The 9,756-nt window shown below is 43.7% G+C and overlaps 1 non-coding gene across 1 annotated transcript; it reads left to right on the forward strand.

Moving 5' to 3' along the window:
* The first annotated feature begins 2,354 nt into the window (after positions 1 to 2,354).
* Positions 2,355 to 2,426, forward strand: TRNAT-AGU (transfer RNA threonine (anticodon AGU)). Its single transcript has one exon. It is a non-coding gene; the product is annotated as a tRNA-Thr (tRNA).
* Positions 2,427 to 9,756: the final 7,330 nt, after the last annotated feature.

Below are 9,756 nucleotides of genomic sequence, written 5' to 3' on the forward strand. Positions count from 1 at the left end.
GTCTTGCGTGCGTACGCAAGCCAGCGGACTTCGCGTTGCGTTGCTTGCACGGCTTGCGTGGTTAACGTTGGCAACATGGCGGCGCCCTGCACGCCCGCTTCGGACCAAATACTCATCACCGCTGCATTTTTCGACGCGATAGCTCGCTCTAAACGGTTGTATTCACTTTTATTTTGTGCATTCCCACCCCTCCGTAACGACATTGGTGACAAATAGTCATCGTTTTTTAGATAAATCTAGGAATTTCTTGATGTGAGCCTAACTATCTACGGCGTACACTGCGTCATAGCAACGATTCCTGGTAAAGTACTTCTCCAACTTTGTGCTAGAATTTATATTTTCGTTTCATTCAGTTGATTTACATTAAAAAAAACAAAGCCTTCAGATGCAACCACCACTGCCATTAATAAAAGAAGAAAAAGTTTTCTCAGCACACAGTTCAGGAGCTTTGACTTGCTGTCGCTAGATGGCGCCACAGTATCCTATGCTTTCCGGGGCGGCGTGTTCGCCAAATGCAGCCGGTACAGCCAGCGATGACAGCGCCGCCCACCGGCAGGTAGCAGCCACCATTAAGGCTGGTTATAAATATTCATTCAGAACGACGGCTTCACATCGCCGCTATGGCGCAGTGGATTAGAGGCGCGTGTTGCGTATGGAAGGTCGGCCGTTCGACTCCGCTCTCTGTACAGTAGTTTTTATTTATTTCATTTCTGAATTTTTTTCCCTTTTATGTCGCAAATCGTGATGCTTAGTGGCATATAACGACATTTAAGATTTTCAAAACATTTTCTGCATACTTTTACACATATTATTCACAGCGCTGGAATATCAGTTTTGAATTTAAACTAAACATTGCATGGTTAGTAACAATAGCTTGGTATAGACTTTTAAGCATCATTTAGGGAATAATTATCTCTTTTAGGTAAGCCGTTCTGACAATCTTCAGTCACCGTGATCAATTCACCGTGGTTTCAAGCCTTGTGGCTGTACAGGCTGCAGTTGGCGAATACGCTTCCGGGCGCTACGCTAGCCACTCCCGTGTAGCGCATAGCGACGGTGTAAAGCGCAGGCGCTAAGTTCGGCGTTCCCAGCCGATGAAAGAAGAAAATAAAGTTGAACGGCGCGTGCTCGGTGCACAAGCACGGCACGGGCTGTTCGGTTCGAGAAGCCTGCTGCGCTCGACCTCTTGTTCTGGTGCTCCGCTGCGACCCCGTAAAGTCTCTACAGTGGTGACTCCGGCCTATGGGATGACCGACCCCAGCAACTTACCGCCCTCAGGTGACCTTCCGCCTGACGCTACCTTGCGCCCACGGGATGTCGTAGCTATTCAGCTTCGCCTGCCCACATTCTGGCCCAAGTGTCCGCAGATCTGGTTCGCCCAAGTAGAAGCCATCTTCCATCTGCACCACGTCACCTCGGTTTCGTCACTTACTTTCCAACCTGCCTCCTGAGGTGGCTCAAGAGGTGGCGGATGCTATTTTAGACTCTTGGGTAATACTCCGTATCAGCCTATCGCCTCAGTAGCCTTGTATGCCTCATTCCAGGGACGCTTGTACCTGTTTAAGTTCCATTGGCAGAAACACGTGGCACATACTAACATCTTCTTACTGTGCACGCGGGTTTCCTAAAGGTTCGCCTCGTGTAGTAAGCTGTTTTTTTTAAATGTATTAAAAAAAACTCCGTGAAAATTGTGCAGAGCACACATATGTGACTCCACAGCAAACACGTTGCGACACGCTGTGAATTCAAGTTAAAGAGGCCATTGGTAGCTTATCGCAAAGAATGTTTAGCTTCCCTCCAAGAGTGCACGCAAAAAAAAAATTCACCAGAGCCTTTTAAAGCCATGGAAATGTGTGAAAACTAAAGCAATCGGAAACAATCACGCCCTTACTATATGGGTGTGGCAACCATGCTTTTGCACCCTCTTTGGAGGGTGTAAGGGTGCGAGTTAAGGAAGTGCAGTTGGCATCACTTCCAATATTCCATTGGTACCACCCCGTTTGAATTAGTACTATCTTATAAGTAATTAGGAGTCACGTTTTCCTACGATTTATTATGGAATTCACACATTGGCAACATCATCTCTGTATCGACAAAAACGCGAGATTTTCTGAAGCGCTATATCGGCCTTGCCCTCCACCCCTCCCCATGCAAAACTCTTATGCCATAGGAAGCATAAGAGGGTTCTCACACAGCTTCCACCCTCGCCGTTCGATGACGTTCTACTTCACATCAGCGGTCACTCAGGACGTGCTACGTCCGCCGCTTAAGAACGTGGGTGGCGCTGGCGAACACTCCCAAGGTTAGGTTACTTGTAAACATAAATACCCCCGAAAGCAGCAGATCTGACAGCCGTCGCCGTACCTCAGCGGTAGAGCACCGGACGAGTGATTCGGAGGTCGTGGGTTCGGATCCCACCGGCGGCATGTGGTTGTTTTTTCTTCTGCTTTTGAAATCAATTAGCTTTAAGCGATAACATATTCAGTAATATTAGAAGTTGATCAACACCACAAAATAAATAAATTAAAAATCCCCTGTGCCCCTTGGTTTCTGTGGCTGTTGGCTTCTCTCATATTTATAACGAGCCCCTCACTACCCTTCCCTTGTTTGCTTAATTGCTTAGCGAGAGCCTCGGTTCTGGCAGCTTTGACGCCATAGGAAGCATAAGAGGGTTCTCACACAGCTTCCACCCTCGCCGTTTGATGACGTTGTACATCACATCAGCGGTAACTCAGCACGTGCTACGTCCGCCGCTTAATCATATGGAGTTCGCAGTTGAGCGTTTAAACACGTTCTTTTGTTTTCTTTTTCATGATGAACATGCCTTCAGTAAACTGCGTACTTTAACAAAGGTATGGAGAGAAGACTCAATCCACAGAAAAGTTTTTTGACAAGATGACTTCTTTTCGTGCTGGTGAAAAACAGCACGAAAACCAGTCGTATTGGTGAAAACATTGGCCATCCCTTAGCAAAAACTAATACGTTTGGAATATACGGTGGACTATTTAAAATGTATTTTAAACATATTTTGTATTCATGAATGCACTAAAAATATGTCGGAAATACGTTTCTGAAAATTCATGCTTGGTATTCGAAATATATTTTTAAAATGTGCCAAAAATACCTCACTTAAAACATACTTCGAGCACTTTTCAAATACGTGAAAAAATATGTATGCAGTTTTAGCATCTTGTCAGTGTATTAAAAGTGTATTTTCGAAAATATGAAATTAATTCATCGAAAGTATACTTCAATTCTAGAAAACGGGCAGCCCTTGTAAACGTATATGTATGCAGTTTTAGCATCTTGTCAATGTATTAAAAGTGATCTTTCGTAAATATGAAATTAATTCATCCGAAATATACTTCAATTCTAACAAACGTGCAGTCCTTTTAAACGTCTTTGCACACTTCTAGCTGCCGTTGAACAGTCGAGTGCTCGAAATCGCGTTTCGGGAAATGGCATTTGCGTGTCGTCAATGTATTTGAAGGGTACTTCCGTAAATACGCAATTAATTCGTCCAAAGAACACTGAAATTCTAGCAAATTGGCAGTCCGCATTAGCATGTTTACAGCGCACTACAAGCTGTCGTTGAACAATCTAATGCTCAAAATCGAGTTTCGGGACATCGCATTTTGGTGCTGGCCATCTATTTAAAGTGTACTTTCGTAAATACGCAATGAATCCGTCTGAAGTATATTTAAATTCTAACAAATGGGTTGTCCGCGTAAACATATTTGCATTACACTTCAAGCTACTGTGGAACAATCTAGGGCTCGAAATGACATTTCAGCGAAGAGTGAAAACTTTCCCTTTCTTGTCATCCTTTCGTATATGGTAACTTCTAGCAGGAAGGTGATCACCACTTATACCCCTGCTACACGGGCGCTTCGAATGCCTTCCAGCCGAATGTCATCTAACGATGCTACACGTGTTCTGTCTAAGGGAGTGCTTGAAGATAATATTACGCCAATGAATATTAACCGCGTCAGCATGAAATTTCCCCGGGAGTGCGCCGATGAGGACGACTGCACTCATACTGTTGTTTGCATCGCTTGTTTACATAACATAAAACGCAATCTGCGCTTTCGTTCTATTAAAAAATCTGTTTTCTTTTTTACTGGTTGTACTCGTGCTTGTTTACGCAGTGCGACAACGTGTGGGAAGCGATGATGCGATCGCACGCCTGAGAAAGCCGGGTTGTTGGCATCGCGCAGGACTGGCGCTTCTCGCTTCTTGTCCCGGCTTTCTCCGACGTGACCAGTACTTTTTTTTAAACTACTTTATCCAGAAGTATGTCTGGCGACTGTTCGCTTTAACTGAAACGGCCTAACTTGTTATCCACAAGCTAGCGACGGCGACGACTGCTGCTGGCCGTAAAGCACGGCTCGGCAGTTTGGGTCACACCGGCGATTCCCGTTCATCGTACGCGTGCCCTGGGATGTAAGCAATAGTTGATTTCAGGTCACTGTTGCCAAAACTACACCTGGTGACCATTTGCATACCCTAAAGCTTGTGATTCGCTCTTCACAACCGCCGAAATCACAGATCCAACCCTGCGAACTCGCTGGGCCTAGCCGTCGCGGAAGGGAACAGAGCCGTCGTCGATTGAAATTGATTTGGCAAGCGCTTATCGCTGGTGAGTGTTCAGGTGTGCACACGTGAAATATAGCCGTTCGTTTCGCTCATTTAGAAGCGCGAGCATATACACACCGCCGCCTCATCACCGTGCTCTCGCTCAGCCGCCGACAAGGCTGACCGTCCGCCGACCGGATTCGTCGGTGTCGTTGGGCTGAAAAACGTGTCCCTCTAGAATCATATTATAGTAAACTAGATATTTCACTATAATTACATGCTGTTGTTCAGCGTGATATATACTGTCATTGTCGGACGAGTGTGACCGCCGTCGTCGTCGTAGCTGTACACTGAAAACGAGCTGAGGCTTTCGAATGCGTTTCGAAAGTGTCGTGCAGCACCACGGCAGTCCGTCGAGTCCGAATGTCATTCCTATTCTCGAATGTCATTCCACTCAATGTCATTCGAACACTTCAGTGTGAGAACGTGATAGCATTATACCAGCAAAATCGCCTTAGGTACTTCTGGGTCCGAATAAGCCAGCGGAAAGGACCCCGTCTGGCAGGGCAGACCGGCTCCCTTACACGCCCATGTATCTGTTAGTTGACAATTCGACTTCTGACCTGGGCCTGACGCAAGTTTCAACGAGTAATTCCGTTCTCAATTAACCCCAGATTCGAACGCGACCAGTAGGGTACTTCTGCGATAATTTGGCAGCCCACAGTATTTGCGCAAAAAAAAGGCCTCACCGTGCAAAATAGTGCGTCGCTTTCGCTGGGTATATATACCGCAAGCCAAGCATAGCGCTTGTCGTAGGATTTGTGGTGTGCTGTGTCGCTGTCGTTTTGGTATGCTGTGTGTAGGTATCTGCCGTTCCCATTCAATCAGGGGACCTTATAATATCAGACTCCTGTTGATTAATGATGAAAACTCGTGTACAATTTGTTCTCCAGTTGAAGCATTAATCCGTCTCATTCCATGGAGCCGCCCAGTAGACATTTCTTTAAGCCCGAGTAACACATTTTTAATGTATTAAAAGTATATTTTCAGTATATTTCTAATGTATATTTTTAATATATTTTTAATGCATTATAAATATGCTAAGCGGGCAAAAATGTACTTTTCACGTATTTTTAAGAACGTTTAAAATATTATTCCTAGTATACTTAGAAAGCATTCGTATTGCAGTTTAAGCATAGGGACCAAAAAATGCGAAATAAATATGAAATTAATACAATACGTTTGAAATGCATTTTTAGCACATCCTCTTTTTCGCTAAGGGATGGGCTGAGGCTTCCCTCTGTCTCGTTTTCAAATTCGTTCGGCGGGGTCGTCTTTCTGCCTCCCTTGTACTATGGATCCCCATTAAATGCAGGTGACTGAAGAAGACAAGTCTCCCCTGCTCTCTTTAGCCTACGCAGCAGCCGTCGGCGACAGTTTCGGTACATGTTCCCTCTCTCCGCACCGCAGCACATATGCAGCACACGTTGTTTAAGAGCGGCGACAAATACACGACATCCAGTAACCTAAATCAAGGGCACGCAGAAAACCATGCGCTGTTCGGTATCATCCACCGCGGAATTAACCACTTTAGTTACGGCGTCGGTGAAGAGATTGACGATTCAGTCACAGAACACGCTTGAACATTACGTCAACACCGACGCACCAAACACTAAACTGACCCTTACAACAAGGTTCCCTGGGCCAGTGAATAAGCGCCAACTACGGCTGCCACATTCACAGTAATTTGCAGCTTTTGCGCACGGTGGATTCAAGCATCACGTGCTGCTGGATAGGAAGAGGACCTCATAAACGTTGAAGTTATCGACCATAGTGTTGACAGACCCAGCCAGAGAAAGCCGCCATGTGAAATCCCAAGGGTGCGGTTTGCAGCGAAGATCACAAGTACAAGACCAGAAACACACCTAAGGTCACACATCCACCAACGTCACTGACGCTGTCTGCCTGGCCGAAAGTGAACAACTGGCAGTGCTGGCCACCATGAGAGTATAGGCCGCTGAAGAAAGCAGTCGTCCTTAAGCCTTTATCACGAAAATGACTTGTGGTAAACTATTCTTCCTCTAAACAGTTATTGTGATTGACATTAAGTTCGCTTAATTTGCACTTAGTAATTTGCACTTGCAATTTCTGCACTTAGTAAATGAATGAAACCCCTCCGTTAGGCTACATGATACCGCCATGATAGCATTCTCTTTAGAGCTCCTTTAAGGGTTTTTCAGCGCTCCTCGACTCAGCAGTTTTTGGATAGCTTTTATTTCTCATTATTTTTGAGCTATTCGGTCATGCTTGCCACTTATTGCGTTCTTTACGTTTCACAGCCGGTGTTCATTCGCGGAAGGTCAGCAATTATAATGTTTGTGACGTCGGCTTTCTTAAGCCCCTCTGTTGATCCCTGTATTGTACAGATGAGGCAAATATATTTTGAAGTCCTTTGGAGAAAACAAAAGGAAGTTTGCTTCCTTCTCAGGACTTTTTCTAGTACGTCGCCAAGCAAGGGGTCAGAGGACGCAAAAGTGCAAATTTTTCAGGGTGCGTGCAATTCGGTGCACACGTCACACCCCAGAAGTAAGGTGCAAGTCGAACATGTGTTAATCTAATGTGAGGGCCTTCAGCGAGACGCGCAATAAAGGACTTCAGTAGGATATTCATATGAACCACCGCCGGAGATTCCACTTTCCTGTTGTAGTCCCTGATAAGGAGAATCCAAGTGATGTAGCACCAAATGTTGTCGGGGAGAATGCACAGTTAAACATTTTTTGTACTTAAATATCTGCTTCCGGAGCGATGGCTGTGTTTATGGTACTGACCTGCCGCGGCGGTCACATTTCGTTGGTTAGTTATTTCTATTAAGTTTAATCGCGCAAAAGCAGCTAAGGCTGTGATGCGCCGAACACATGGTTAGAATGTCTCGTGGGTACGGTGAAGTTTTAATAACAATAGTTTGTATAAAACGCTGGCTTACTTGAGAAACTTAAAAATATGTAAGAAATCAGCAAATGCTTGATCACCTATAAGTAACTTGGGGTGTAAAGCAATGCGTTCGTTGAGAAATGATGTCCATTGTGTTTCCTTATTCCTCGAGTGTTTTAAAGGAAATTGAAATGTGGTTTACAGTGAGTTCATTACTACACACTTCGCAGAGAGGTTTGTTTCGTCAGTAAGAAGTTGATTCAAAACTGTGTTTGACCGATGCGTAGTGGACATAAAATAACTTCTGTAAAACGTTCCTGATGTCTACATGATTTCCATTCACCTACAATTGACTTTACAGAATGCAGTTTGTTGATTACCTGTTCCTCCCATGCAGCCTGCCAATTATTTTTGAATTTACTGTGCATTAACTTCAAACATCAGTGCGGCTTGTTACGTGTTGTATTTCACCAGCATCATGCTCGTGCAGACCAGGCATCTGCCTTTTCATTACCCACAATTCCGACAAGACAAGGAACCCAGCAGAATTGTCTTATATTTTTGTGTTGTGGCTTTAACTTTATTATGTATGATGTTTCCTATTAAGGATTCATCAGCACTTTTACAGGGAATTCTTGTGAGCATACTCAGGGAATCAGTGTAGATTATGCTATTTTATGTTCACTTTCGCTGTAAGCGTGCTAGAGGCCCGTGTGCTGTGCGTTGTCAGTGCACGTCAAAAACACAGGCGGTCGAAATTATCTGGAACCCTCCACTACGTCATCCATGTTAGCCTGAGCCGCTTCAGGGCGTTAAATCCCACAAGCCTAAACCTTAAATATCTGCTAAATGTGGTATGGCGTCATCGTTATTATGTCATTGTGTATACCGCTCTTCGAAAATTTTAACAGGCTGGCAGTGCTCTGCCTGGTTTTAAGCTATAAACAGGTGGTTTATTGTTCCCTAAAAATAGCCCCTCCATGTGCAATAGTTGTATTATTTATTTACAAATACTTCAAGCCCTTTTGGCGCAAGCATGAGTGGGACGATACACAAGTGTCAGCTGCCAGCTTGATACACCAAGCATTGCGCCCAAACACAAAAGTACACAAAAATAAACAAGTTAGAGAAAACCACGGCGGATATTTTCAATCAGTACACAACTAAAACTTACATGAGATAATCTTCAAGCTGCTTTGAAAAATTATTCCAATCAGTTACTCTAGCCAATAAGCAGTTCCAGTCGGCAGTAGTTCTCGGAAAAATACTGTGTTTAAATGCTTCCGTTCGCACAAAACTCGCACTAAGGAGTTATTGCGAGTATGTCTGGTTCTGCGAGCTGTAGGTTTCTTTATGCAATAACATGAGTCTATGTCTAGCTTACCTGTAATTAATTTGTGCAAAAAATTTAACCTGTTAAATTTTCTACGAACCGCTAACGTACAGATACCGTGTTGCTCCATCAGAAGTGAGGGGACATCTAGGCGTATATATTTGCTGAATATAAACCAAATAGCTTTCCTTTGTACGGGCTCCAACTGATTGATGTCTTTTTTAGTATGGGGGTCGCAAATTACCGCCGCGTATTCTAGTTTGGACCTAATAAAAGTATTATAGGCTAGCAACCTTGTTTCAATTCGAGCCGTTTGAAGTTTCAGCATTGTAAAGCACAATTTCCTTAATGAAGAACTGCAGACATCAGATATATCTTTAGACCACCCCTTAGCGAGAAAGAGGATGCGCTTAAAATGCATTTCAAACATATTGTATTAATTTCATATTTATTTCGCATTTTTTGTCCCTATGCTTAAACTGCAATACGGATGCTTTCTAAGTATACTACGAATAATATTTCGAACGTTCTTTAAAATACGTGAAAAGTACATTTTTGCCCGCTTAGCATATTTATAATGCATTAAAAATATACTAAAAATATAGATTAAATACACTAGATTCCATTAGAAATACACTGAAAATATACATAAAATACATTAAACATATATTCACTTCAGTTCAAAAAATGCCTACTGGTCGCTTCACATAATGAGACGGGTTAATGCTTGAACTGCAGAACAAATTGTACAAGCGCAGTTATTATCAATTACTATGCACATGAGATTATAAGGTCACGTGACGGCATGGGAACTGCAAAGATACCTACACAGCAAATCATGACGGGAGGGCCTCAGTAGTGCCTCTGTAAACAACAAATGCTCCGACAAGCGACATATTTGGTTGGTTGTCGGAGAA

The sequence above is a fragment of the Amblyomma mixtum genome, chromosome 3 (assembly GCF_055824585.1).
Source record: "Amblyomma mixtum isolate Tamu chromosome 3, ASM5582458v1, whole genome shotgun sequence".
NCBI classification, from domain to species: Eukaryota; Metazoa; Arthropoda; class Arachnida; order Ixodida; family Ixodidae; genus Amblyomma; species Amblyomma mixtum.